The sequence below is a fragment of the Bufo bufo genome, chromosome 1, assembly GCF_905171765.1.
Source record: "Bufo bufo chromosome 1, aBufBuf1.1, whole genome shotgun sequence".
In the NCBI taxonomy this organism is placed as follows: Eukaryota; Metazoa; Chordata; class Amphibia; order Anura; family Bufonidae; genus Bufo; species Bufo bufo.
Window position 1 is genome coordinate 722,973,798 of NC_053389.1, and position 13,794 is coordinate 722,987,591.

The following is a 13,794-nucleotide window of genomic DNA, read 5'->3' on the forward strand; positions in this document are numbered from 1 at the left end:
TGCTTCCATAGATCACCCAGGCGCTGTTACTGTGCCCATGCCGTTGGGAGTGGGGCATCGGCTGGAACTATTATCTTTGCTAAATAAATCTATTTATATTGAAACTTTCACCCCTTTGATAAATGGATTCCATGTGATGCCAACATGTATAGGCAGAAAGTCCAGGGTACGTTGGAGGACTTTCTGTTTCTAGTTGAAGGGTATACTTACTGGTATGCTCTAACAACTGCCTATGTACTATTAGTGTAAGCTAATTTCTTATATATAGGCAAGGGGGGCAATTGTCCCCGGGCCCCTGAGTCCTTAGGGGCCCCCAAGCCCACCACCCGACACCGGACGGTCCTGAGCCTTTTTTTTTATTTTGCGAGGCCTCGCGCTGGTGGGGGCCTCACTCTGGCTCCGGGAAGGGGGCCCGCGGCGGCGGCGGAAGGCCGGCCACATGGAGATGAACGCTTCCATTGTGGAAGCGTTCATCTCCATAGTAATTTGTATCGCCGTCCTCAGGACAGCGATACAGATGGCTGCGCTGTGGGGCAGGGGAGGGAGAGGAGTCTCCCTTCCCTGTTCCTCTGATAGGCTGCCGGCACAAGGTCTGCAGCCTATCAGAGGCCGGTGCAGGCGGCGCGATGACATCATTTCGCCGTCTGAGCCGTACAGCGCGGGACACAGGCCGGAAGAGGCCTTCATCGCATCGCTGTGCGATGGAGGTAAGTATAAGTGTTTTTTTTATACCGGACTATCTGTTACTGCCACATGGGGGAAGCGGGAGGCACTTGATACTGGCACATGGGGTGGGGGGTTTGGCACTTGATACTGGCACATGGGGGGGTTGGCACTTGATACTGGCACATGGGGGGTTTGGCACTTGATACTGGCACATTGGGGTTGGCACTTGATACTGGCACATGGGGGTTGGCACTTGATACTGGCACATGGGGGTATTGGCACTTGATACTGGCACATGGAGGGGTTGGCACCTGATACTAGCACATGGGGGGCACTTGATACTGGCACATGGGGGAGGAAGAGAGGCACTTGTTACTGGCACATGGGGGGAGGCACTTGATACTGGCACATGGGGGGAGAGAGACACTTGTTACTGGCACATGGGGAGGTTTGGCGCTTGTTACTGGCACATGGGGGGCATGGAGAGGCACTTGTTACTGGCACATGGGGGGCATAGAGAGGCACGGAGAGGCACTTGTTACTGGCACATGGGGGGCATGGAGAGGCACTTGTTACTGGCCCATTATTATGGGGTACTATGGGGGCTTCTACTGAGGCCACAAAGAAGGGGTATTTTATATGGGGGGCTCTGTGTGGTACTAGTATTATCAGGGGTATTATCTGTTTCTGCAGTATAGTATTGGGGAGCACAGTGGCACAGTATTGGGGGTAGTAGGATGATTTGTCCAGAAGATGGGAGGATGATGGAAAAGTAGTAAACTAAGATTTTTTTTTTGTTGTTAAACTGCAGAGACGGAAAATGGCGACAAAATGGTGGTCTGGTCTGAAAGGAGAAGACGAGGACAGAGAACATCTACATCGAAGGAGACGTCACTGGATGTAAGCGGTATGGGGCTGTATTTCTGTAGTGATGGGGGGGACGTTAAAGTCAGCAAGTGTCATGTGGGGGGGGGCCCATTTCACCTAGAACCGGCCCTCCTAATGTACTGACATATAGATGTGCCTGTACATTAATAAAAAAAAGTAATCAAAATAACAAAATGGAGGAAATGACAATAAAATGTAAATGCCTGTAAAACTGAACTTTCAAAGCACCCTCTCCTTCAAATACAGCCATCTTGATCAACATCTAAGCCTGCAAAACATAAAACTAGCATTGCATTTGGATTACTCTGATGACTGAGTTCCTTCAAAGACATTGGGGCAAATTTACTAATCCTATAGATCAGGGATTAGCAATCTTCGGCACTTCAGCTGCCGTGACGCTCCCAGCATGCACATGTACTTGGCTGTTCTTGTAACTCCCATAGAAGTGAAAGGAGGATTCTGAGAGTTGTCGTTGCAGAACAGCTGGAGTGTCGGAACCCTGCTAAAGGTGGAGTAAGCTTAGAAAGGCTGTACAGATCTGCACCCTTTTTTCAAAGTCGCTCAGGCTGGATGATAAATCTGGTCCATCGAGAGGCACTTTTTTTTCTAATGCTATGGGGTAGATTTACCATATCGCTGTTCCACTTTGCAGGCATAAAAATGTTGCATATCTCAGGTTTGTGACTTTTTAAATGCCTTTTGCAACACATTTTGGCATTCTCCATAATAAGAAATAGTATCCCCAGGACACTATTTATTGCATAGGCCTTTTCTATTTATTTATTTATTTAATTATTTATTTTTATGTATTTACTGTATTTTTATTTCCTTCTGTTATATTTTACACTTGGTATTTATTTTATCCCTTTTTCTGTTGTCTGGAGGAATCTGGAATGCCAAGATCTCTGTTAACCCAGCACTGATCTATATGCAGATCAGAGATTAGAGTGATTTTATGGCTACTGGCTATCTGTATATAAAGGATTGCTTGTAGAATATAGATCATGCCCTCAGACTGCTGGAAGCCCATGATGTCATCAAGCCATCATGGGTCTCCATAGCAATGGACCAAATGCAGAAAGGAAGTGTAAACAGCCAGACTGATAATGTCAGATGGAAATCAAGTTTTTATTTTTGTACACGATATGATGGTATTAGTTTTTTATGTTGTCATTTATATAATAATTTTTTTTTTGACATGGCCTCTGTTCACCGAGATACTTTTCTGCTTTATAGTGATCGCTTTTAGGCAATCATTTCATTATCATCACAGGCAGGATTACAATGAAAGGCAATATTATTGTATCCAGTTGACAATAGGTGAGAGAGAAAGCTCAGCTCCTTTTCCTTCCTCCCCTGCAGTTACTAATGCACATGGCACAGAACATGGACACTACTAAGTCACAACATCACTTAGTTTTCTTTGATGGCTGCCCCCATAATCTTGTAAAGAAAAAGAGAAGAAAAAAAAACTATAAACTTTTCAACTAAAAATAAGGTAAAGGGGAGGTCAGAGTCAAATACCAGCACGTATCCTAAGTTAGGGACTGCCGTCTAGTTGTCCCCTGTCATTAGGACTTGCGAGGCAAGTAGGCAGGACCAGGGGTGAGGGGGGAGCGCAGTGGTCACGTACACTACACACAGGGGAGAGGCTAGTGACCACTGCGCTCCACCCTCACCCCTGGCCCTGCTTACTTGCCTCGCAAGTGCTAATGACAGGGGACAACTAGTCGGCAGTTCCTAACTTAGGATACGTGCTGGGAAGACAGACAAGACAAATAACGGAACGTGAACGGACCGGGTCAATACCTAGAGAGCTACGCAGTACTAAGGAATGAGCAGAGAATAGTCAGGAAAAGACAAGGTCAAATACCAGGAGAGAAACGAAGTACAACAGGAGTCTGCAAAGAATAGTCAGATGGAAGCCGGGGTCAAGATACCAGGGGAGATGCGCAGTACAGGAGGAGCAGGCAAAGGATCGTCAGGGAACAGGATCAGGTAGTATTCAGTAGTCCAACAAATAGCCAGAAACCTAGAATTAACAGGCAACCTGTGGCCAGCAGGCTGCCTGTATTTATAGTGGGGTCTGAGGGTCATGTGACGTGGCCAGCGTCACATGACCGACAGACAGACAAATCGAGCACCGAGTGATCAGCTCAGCGCTCAAGGCAGACCTAGGAGCAGGGAGCCTCCCAGCCAGCAAAGCCGCCCTGGGAACGAGGCCAAACACAGATCCTCGCTCCCGAAGCTAAGCAGCAGGTCTGCGGCTGATGGGAGACCGAGTGCACCTTTGGCGCCCCGTGACAGTAGTGGGAAGCAGGAAAAAAAAGCAATTCCGCCACAGTTTTACCGGGTTTTTGTATTTATGACGTTTGATGTGCGATAAAACTGACCAGTTACTTTCATTCTTCAGGTCAGTACAAATCTGGTAATACCTTATATCTATAGTTTTTCTTGTGTTCTTATTGATACTGATAAAATAATAAAAATCTTGCCATATTCTGACTGCTATAACTTTTTTGTAGTTATGTGTAAGGAGCTGTGCGAGCATTGATTTTTGTAGGGCGATCTGTACTTTTCATTGATACCATTCTGGGGTGTGTACAACTTTTTGATCACTTTTTATTAAATTTTTTGTGGGAAATGAAGCGACCAAAAATGACGAATCGGCCATTTTGATTTTTTTTCTGTTTTGCCGTTTGCCTTATGGGGAAAATATATTTATAGTATGGGCGTTTTTACACATGACGATAGCCATAATGTTCCTTTCTTTTATTTATTTTTATTTTTATTTTGGGGAAAGGGGGTGATTTGAATTTTTTATTTTATTTTTTAAACTTTGTTTTACATTTTTTTTTACACTTTTTTATAGTTCCCATAGGGAAATATAGCAAGCAATCATTAGATTGCTCTTTTCACAGACTTCAATGCATTAGCTTTGAAGTCTATGAGAAATAAATGTACTAGTTTCCTATGGAGCCCTGCTACAGGTACGGGCGCCATCTTTAAAAACTCAGCCAGCTCTGAGAAGTGGTCAAATGTTGGTAAGTATGAGTAGCTATGATACAGATGAAAGCACGTTGAAAAGGATGGAATGGGATCGGAGAGAATTCCAGTCCAGGAAATGTAAGATTCTGCGGGGTGGTGATGGGTTGTGATGGGAACAGGGTCCTAACAAAGGTCTCTAAGCCTGCCATGGCTATACTGTATGTCTAGTAGACACTGCCAGGACCTTTATTTAAATGCCCATCAGTAACACTGGCAGGCATAATAAACTGCAACACTGAAGCTATGCAATTAGTGTTGAGCAAAATGAAGTATCCGAAGTGGACTCCGATCTGAATTTCAGGAATTCGATTTGCCAAAAATGCAGAATTTCCAATTTTTTTTTTTATATGGTGGCTGAAAATAAAAACAAATTAGACTTACCTCATCCACTTGATCGGGGAGAGGCTGTCCGCTCCCGTCTTGCTTGAAGAAAAACCGGCAAAGAACCTGCGGCGCACATGAAGACATCACCGCGCGCGGGATCACGTGGTCACGTCATCAAGCTTGGCGTAGGTCCTTTGGCGGGTTTTCTACAATCAAAACGGGAGTGGACAGCCTTGATCAAGTGGATGAGGTGAGTATAATTTTTTTTTAAACTCCGGGTTAACCCCTGAGGAGATAAATGCGAGTCCCAGATGCCGCAATCAGCATTGAAAGCGGCATCTGAGCGGTTAAAAGACGGGGAGGTGCTGCGATCGCTGTTCCCTGTCTTTGCCTGCTCCATACAATGAAAAGCGATTCGTGACAAATTTATTTGTTATTCGATTCAAATTTATTGATGAAGTTTGATGAAGCTGCCGAATCTAATTCTTCAAAACTTCCCTCATCTCTAATTGCAATATATTATAGTAGATGAGGGATCTAAATATGTAGCCCAGTATGGCTAAGGTTAGGTTAGGGGAAAAAAATTTTTTTAACTCCTGCCCTTCACTAAAAAAAAACTAATATTAATAAAAGTTAACAGGGATATGATCAAGGCGGTGCCTTCGTCTACTATTTATTAATGTTTCTGAAAATCCCAGAAGCTTTTCAGAAAGCAGTTCTGCAGCAGCTGAGGTGTCTAATATGAGGTTTTGCATCAGCTGGGACACATTAGTATAATACACACTGCAGCTGTTAAAGAACCTCTTTTGGAGCTCTACAGGTCAGCCAGTCAGGTTCCTTCAAAAAATGATTTGTTCCAGACAGCTACTGCACAGATAGATGAGCGGTGCCTACAATCAGCAATTATTATGATACCTACCGCCGTATAATAGGTTCTGACATAACAATTGATGTACAAATATTATTTACAGTCATATCAATGGAAAAATGTTGTATGGTGATAACCTGTCACTATGCTTCAGAGTAGGTAATGACCCATGGAAGACCCTGAACTGCATACTGCCAGCGCTTCTATCTTCAAACCAGATGTAGATGAGTCAGTGTGACATCAGCAGAGGAGCCTTATGTAAGAATGTTGAAAGAAGTTACATCTTTAGCAAGAAACCTTGAGTGCAAGCACTGTAAAGGAGAGGTGAGCAAACATGGTTGAGGCTCAGATGGGTCATGTCCCTCTATTCCCCAGTATATCACTTACGTATCTGAAGGCCTTCTCACAGACTTGCTACAGGCACTTATACTCTACAAGTAGTGGGATACCGGTAAACTAAACTAAACTATGTTATAAAGAAAGATCCTTCTGCCTTGTTTTTTTATGGTTTGCATTAAGAACACATGAAAGAACCAGTAAAATGATGAATTCCTTAGGCTTTGTATAAGCCAATGGATTGTGGCACGTGAGGTCAGACACCTAGGGGTATTTTGCAATATCTCTCAGAAAAAGAGATATACAAGGAGACTTCTCTGTAAAAGTAACTGTAGATGTGTTTTAATTGAAATAAATTCACAGCAGATGCTCTTCCATGGTAGAATTCATTAGGCTTTTCCTTCACTGGGCATTAAGGTAGCCATTTTCTGGCTAAAGTACCATTGACTTGCTTAAACAGATTGAGAGTTTTTTTTGTGTTCACGCCACCGCTGGTAGATGTGTCATCACCCTTTACTTATGGAAGAGGGAAGAGTGTCACTGAATTGGAATGTAACGATTCGGCAGAAGTCCTGAGGCAAAGAAGAGAAACCTGGCCAATGGCAGCCACCCATGGGAGGGTACAGGAAGACAGAGGAGGTATGAATGGGCTGGGTGATGAGTTAGGAGACATAGTCATATCACAGTGTAAGAGCTAGAGGTATAAAAACTTGAAGGACCAAAAAGAGTCCTGCAGGGGATGACGTGTCAGCAAATCGAATAACTTTCAACGCAGGACGTAATGGGACCATTGAAGAATCTGTACATCCTGAGTGCCATAGCGGGGTTGGCACACAACTTTCTCCTCTTGAAATATTTAGAGATTTGGAATATTTTGGATCAGAAAGAAGAAGTTCTTCACCAGATGCCAGTATCACTTCCTTATCACTTTTCCAGCCCAGCTTTCTATCATAAACTGTTGGACGGAGAACTGATAAGGCTGTGTGACTGCCACGCACATCTGGAAGCTGCCATCTGAGGTGAGATCATGAGGGGCCCTGGGTCTAGACATGGCTGGTACCTGTCAAAGTCTCCAACCATTGGTTAACTGCAGTTCTACTCCAATGAAGACAGAAAATCTAAAAAGTACTGTTGGCTACACAACAATATTTTACTGATGTTTCTTGACTTAATATGTAAAAATGTATAACAACCAAGATTATTTATTGCAGCACTCATAATTTACACGTAGTGATTGACAGTATTGTATCTGTACTTAAGAATTATTAGATACTAAATGCTCGATTGGCTTTCTGCAAACTGATCTAAAGTACTGAATTTCAATAGGCAATAGATATTGGATGAGCCATTACTGAAGTAATTAGTAATAATCTGATGTTTAATTTTTTTTTATAACTATGTAATTTTGGTAATGTATCAAGATAAATGTATTTCTAACATTTCGAAGAGGGTCGTTACAAGCATAATTTAGTTTCTGCCATGTTTTTTACCTGTAAAAGACTGTGCGCTGTTTTTTTTCTTTTGCCACCAGCAGCTTTTGTGCTGATTTTTTTGGTGTTTTTGAACTCAATTTGGCTTACCAACTGGAGTTAAAACTCCTGAAAAAAACAAAAAAAGGGTCCTGCATGCTGCTTTTTTTATAAAGGCGCGAAAACTGAATGAGCAGAAACGCCATTAGCAAAACAGCTCATGTATGCTCTGTTTCATATTTCACATAGATCTTCTGCTAACCTCTGAAGCTAGCGTTTTTACAACAAAAAACTATGCAAAAAATGCAGGTGCAAAAAAATAAAAAATAAAATGCAAACGTAGAAAATCAATAGAGAGAAACTTGTGTGAAAGCAGCCTTAGGCCTCATGCACACGACCGTTGTGTGCATCCGCGTCCGTGGTTCCGTGTTCCACTTTTTTTCGCGGACCCATTGACTTTCAATGGGTCCGTGGAAAAATCAGAAAATGCACCGTTTGGCAGCCGCATCCGTGATTCGTGTTTCCTGGCCGTGAAAAAAATATGACCTGTCCTATTTTTTTTCACGGTCAACGGTTCGCGGACCCATTCAAGTCAATGGGTCCGTGAAAAATCACGGATGCACACAAGATTGTCATCCGCGTCCGTGATCCGTGTCCGTGATCCGTGTCCGTTTTTTCCTATCATTTAAATGGCAAACTTGACTTAGATTTTTTTTTCATTTTTCATGTCCGTGGATCCTCCAAAAATCAAGCAAGACCCACGGAAGAAAAAACGGACACGGATCACGGGACAATGGAAACCGTTTTTGCGGACCGCTAAAAAAAACGTCCGTGTGCATGAGGCCTTATGCTGTTTTTTTCTGTATTTTAGCACAGGTCCTGCATTTTGATTCTGGGAAAAAAAGTGCTAGGGAAACAAAATGTAGATTCTAAGACGTAAGTCAGCCGGTATGTCAGGAACTACTGGTAGATCTAATGGTAGGTCCTAATGTTTTCTTTCACATCTCATCTATGAAGGTTGTCATTCTAGGTGGCAACGTCATAATCTAAAACTACAAATTGATGTCCTGATCTGTGACCTGTTGACCAGGTGCAGATCTGTACCTTGGCGCAAACAACTTTCAAAGTGCATCTGACCACAAGCGACAAAAGTCTAACATGTCAAATCAGATCTTTCAAAGATCTGTCTTGTGCTTGTTGTCTGACAGTCTTTTCGCATCCTTCCCTCCTTTGTTCCTATGAATAAGTTATCTTGTGATAAGACATTAATGTTCTGTAGATATGATCTAATATCTTTGCTCCATTCTAGAATATATGATTCATGCAATGCTTTTCAAATGGTGAGTACCTTGTATAAGGGCAGTCTGTGACCCAAACAATCGCTTCTATTCTGAGAACAGGAAATTTTTTTCAAAGTAGATCATTCTGTATTACTATAGCATATCTCAACCTCAACAAAGTTGTCTACCTCTAAACCAACACAACCTAAGAGTTGTAGTCATCTCATTAAGTCAGGGTAAAATAAAGGGAATAGACACAAGGTGGTAGATTTACTATTGCAAATGTGCCATGGGTAAGTTTTTGCCTCGACTGACTAGGGAGAGTGAAAAGTGGCATGTTGTAGTGACGGGGGAGGCATGGCTTAAGATGCACCAAAATTGTGCCAAAATTTAAGTGCACAATTCGGGCACAAAGTAAGCCACCTAATAGATGGGAAAAGTTTACATCAATAGTCTAAAGGTGCACATCAACAAGAAGAGGTATGTAGGGACTTGACGGTGCCGCTGGTGCTGAGAAGTCTTCAAAGAAAGTTCATAGAAAATGGAAGCTTTATTGGGACAACGCATTTCCACACTGAACCAGTGCCTTCATCAGGCCATAATTATGATTATGGTGTTATTGAAGGCACTGATTCAGTGCCGAAATGCAGTACCAGTGGCTCAGTAAAGTCCCTACTTACCTCTTCCTGCTCATTTGGATCTTTACCCACAGATCCCGCACCTATAAGATAATGGGGGCATATCCCAGCGATATGCCCCCATTGTCTGAGATGAGAAAACCCCTTTAAATGGGGCCCATTGTGTTGCATTGTGTTATGGTTTCCGCCATTATGCCAGACAAAATATAGAATACAGGAGTATTTTGTCCTGAGGATAGGTCATCAATATCAAAAAAGTTGGAATACCCCTTTAAGTAACTTTACAAATTGAAATTATAGGACTTTGTAGAGTCCAGAAAAAAAAAAAATCCCTAAATTCTTTCCTTTAAGGTGTTTATTGTTTTTTTTTTTTTAAATCTATGTATGTTGTTATATGCTGGTTTTGGCTCAAACTCTGGTTTTATTCTATTTGCTTACGTTGTTTAACTGATAATTTATTTCTTCACAAACATAAATAATAAAGTAATCTGAACTCAAAACTGTCATAATTCATAGTTATGATCAATGTGTGCGTCTGTACGATATCCATGGAAAACACTGGAAGACATGCATATTTGGAAAGACAAGATGACTTCAGGATGAGACAATTCCTTCCATGAACTGAGAGGAGAACCTATTATATGAAAGAGTACATCTCCCATTGACTTGTTACTGCAGTCATCAACTCACATTCTAGTAACCACACTGTATAATATAGGGCTTCAGGAAAAAGTGTTCAGGCTTTAGGAACGGAGTTTCTATCTTATGAGGACCAAGCACAACCACGTATTACACACACACCCATTGGTACCCATCTGTACAATGAGCAACTTAACGGCTGATATCACAATACTTATATTTCTATCAAGGACGTATTACAACTAAAAAATAACATTATCATTAGAGATAGGCAAAGTCATGGAAAATTCAATTCGGCTGCTTTGCCGAATTTCACAAAGAAATTAACTTTGTGATAAATTACTTCGTCACGAAGTGCATTTCTTTGTATGTAGCGGACGCAATGACGGGGAATGGCAAATGCATTGCTGATCGCGGCATCTAAGATTAAAAATGAGGGCTTTTGGGGTTAATCAGTTAAAAAAAAAAATTCACCTTATCCATTTGATTGCGAAGAGCCCACTGCTGCGATCTTGATAGACAACGCTGCGCAAAATCTCACTGGTTGACGTGAAGTCGCCACCGAGCGCGAGATTTCGTGTGGTATTTTCAATCAAGATGGCCTTTGCACGCAAATGGATGAGGTGAGTATGTATTTTTTTTTTTTTTTTGCGTCATTTCAGGGAAAATTGATTCTTTTCCACAAAGCACAAGGAAATTCGGCTTTGCGGCGAATCGAAATTTTCCTGAAATTCAGATCAAAGTCTACAAATCCGAAGTTGGATTTGCTCAACACTAATTTTCATTGTTGTGTAGATATGTTGCAATAGGTTCCTACTTTCTATGACTCCCTCCCACAATATTTGTATCCAGAGGTCACATTCAGATTAAATTCAATCTTTCCGCAGCTAACAGTGGAGTGTATGATCCCTTTAAAAGAACAATGCAAGCAAGGGAGCACCTTCATACACAGTATAAGCCGGAGTGTGCCCACATAATCAGCGACACAGGCAGTGGCTAAAATAGAAGAGAGGGAGTCTCATAGTAAAGATCAAAATTGGCCCAGAAGAGCCTGGTGCTTATTTTCCCCGTCACACCCTTTCTGTGACCTCGCAAGAGGAAATTCCTGCAAAACTTATCATCTGTGTCAGAGGGAATGGGACCAACCAGAGCTGGGCCCCAGCTCTCCAAGAGCCCTATGGCAGCTGAATGGTCTGCGTTGGCCGCTATGGTATGCATGTTCTGAGCACTAGGCAGAACATGACCCTATAAAACAGTGCCCCAGCTACAGCACTCTCCCATTCTGTTTCTCTTCTGAGCTGATATCCATGATTGTTTGCTTAAAGAGCCACTGTATTTTCACGCAATTTAATTTAATAGAGATTGGTGTAAGTAGCAAATATCTAAATCACTTCATTTAAAAAATCTGCCTGCATCCACCTGATAAAAAGCTGTAAAGTCATGGCCACTAGGGGGCTCACATCCATCTAATTTGCAGTCCACTGTCTGTTGTCAGGGAAGAGTCATCCCTAGTAACAGAGACACAGAATATGGCAGAGAGGAAGTGGGGGGTGCCAAAGCTAGCTGAGATCCTGAGCCTGATGAAAGAACTGCTTCTACGCTGCCCCCGAAGATAACAGGAGATTCTTGCTTTTCTGTAAGTGTTTCCCTCCCCTCATCTGTTCTGTGAGCTACGAAGCTGAAAACAAACATAGTGGGAAGTAAGGATGTCCCAGCAGTACAGTGTTGACAGATTCCAGACATCCCCTGCATGTGATAGAAATGCATCTAGCTGTGCAGCTGAAAAAAGGAATCATATAGCTGAAAAAGACATAAGGGAAGCCCAAAAAAGGCATATTCATTGACAGTAATGATTGTACAAAGAAGCACAGCCATTATGCAAACTATTTTTAAAAACTCAGGAATGTTTTAAAAACAAAAAAAATGGGTTCAGGTAATAGTATACTTGCCTACAGTTTCAATTTTGCTGGGACATTACTGCCAGCTTATGCACACCTGGCCCAAAAGTCATTATTTTGGTGCATCTCTGGGTATTTTGGGGCATTCCTGTGTGTTTTGGGGTGTTTATGGGCAGGGCTCAAATGTCTTGATTTTTACTTAAAGTGATAGTGTACTTTGGGAAAACTATTGATATGTGATATTGACATATTAAAGGTTTTAATTGATGGGGGCCCAAGAGTTGATATCCCCAACGATTACAAGAACGAGGAAAGAGATGTGCTCACATAGTGTGCTCTGCAGGAGATATAATCGAGACAGGCCCATAGACTTTTTATTGAGTCCATCTTGCTTCCGTCTCCTGCAGTGAGGAGAGCGCGCTACGTGAGAGCTCCCTGTTCTAGTGATTGGTGGGGGCCTCCGGGGTTTATGATTTCACCATTTTCAAATGAAGGGTGAGCTCTGCGGGAAAAACCGCATCAAATCTGCACCAAGAAATGCTGTTATGTTTTGTGTTTTTTGGTTAAGTTTGGGTGCAGTAACACACAGAAGTCCACACGCAAATTTGTGCTGATCCTCTGCACGTTAACCTGCACCTGTGTTGCAGGTACCCAAGATATCGTACGAAAAGCTAGGTACTACATTGCTCATGTGAGATCACTCTCGTAGCCGTTTCACACAACAGACATGTTCTATTTTGCTTTTGATTCCCGTTCTTTTTAGTACGTTCTTCTCAATAGTCACGCCTAAACAGGACCAGCAGCGAGTAACATAAGCTACATTATTTGTTCAAGATGATAAGCAGTTTAGACAGTGAAGATCTCCATAGATGTCATCACTTGTCGACAAAACAATTAAAGTGAATCTGTCATCATAACACATCAGTTTACATGAATAGCTAATAAAACAGAGTAAACTAATACCCAAATGCATGACCTCAAAATAATGCATAAAGCAAGATGATCAGATGATCTGGTGGTTACTCGCAGCTACCTGATACCCTCAGCCATACCCAGCATCATGTGATGAGGTTGAGACAAGAAAAAGATAATTAACGCTTCATAGAGAAGTGAAATAAATGTACAGACGCAAATCTGCTGTGACTGAAAGATGCAGCGTCACCTGGCGGGTGCTAAGAAAGGTGTACACAAGTGATAGTTGTATTACTTTAAGGGCTCATTCAGACGACTGTATGAATGAGTCCGCATCCGTTTCGCGATTTTGCGCAAACGGTGTGGACCGATTAATTTAAATGGGCCTGCAAAAAAGATAGAGCACGTCCTATTCTTGTCCGCAATCATGGACAAGAATAGGCATTTTCTATCATAGTGCCGGCCATGTGCATTATCCGTGTTTTGTGGATCCACAATTTGCGGACCGCAAAACTATACGGTCCTCTGAATGTTGCCTAATTTGGATTGATACTACATTTAGGTTTGGGCTACACGGTGATACTGGTTGCGCGACGCCTGTCGCGGCCAGGATCACTGAGCAGCAGTGATCCCTATAGAAATGAATGGGATCTCAGCGGCAGTTGCAAGAAATCCAACACTGCTGGATTTCTTGCAACTGCCGCGGCCATCCCATTCATTTCAGTGAAAAATCACAGAGACATGCACTACTTTGGTTCCGTGATGCGGTCCAAACACACCCATTGAAGTCTTTGGGTCTATGAAAAACCACTGACACAACATGGACAA